Raw genomic sequence first — 220 nt, 5'->3', positions numbered from 1 at the left:
AGAAGGAATCGGCCGGGCGCGGTGGCCGACACCCGTACTCCCGGCACGCTTTGGGAGGCCGAGGCGGGGGAGGGGGAGGGGGAGGGGTGGGGGGAATCGCTAGGTCAGGAGTTCGAGACCAGCCCGGCCAATATGGTGAAATTCCGTCTTCGCTCAAAATACAAAAACTGCTGTTCGCTTGAGAGCCCCGGAGGCAGCGGCGGCGCCGAGCCGAGGAGGC

The sequence above is a fragment of the Pongo abelii genome, chromosome 23 (genome assembly GCF_028885655.2).
Source record: "Pongo abelii isolate AG06213 chromosome 23, NHGRI_mPonAbe1-v2.0_pri, whole genome shotgun sequence".
Lineage (NCBI taxonomy): Eukaryota > Metazoa > Chordata > Mammalia > Primates > Hominidae > Pongo > Pongo abelii.
This window is presented reverse-complemented; position numbering follows the sequence as displayed.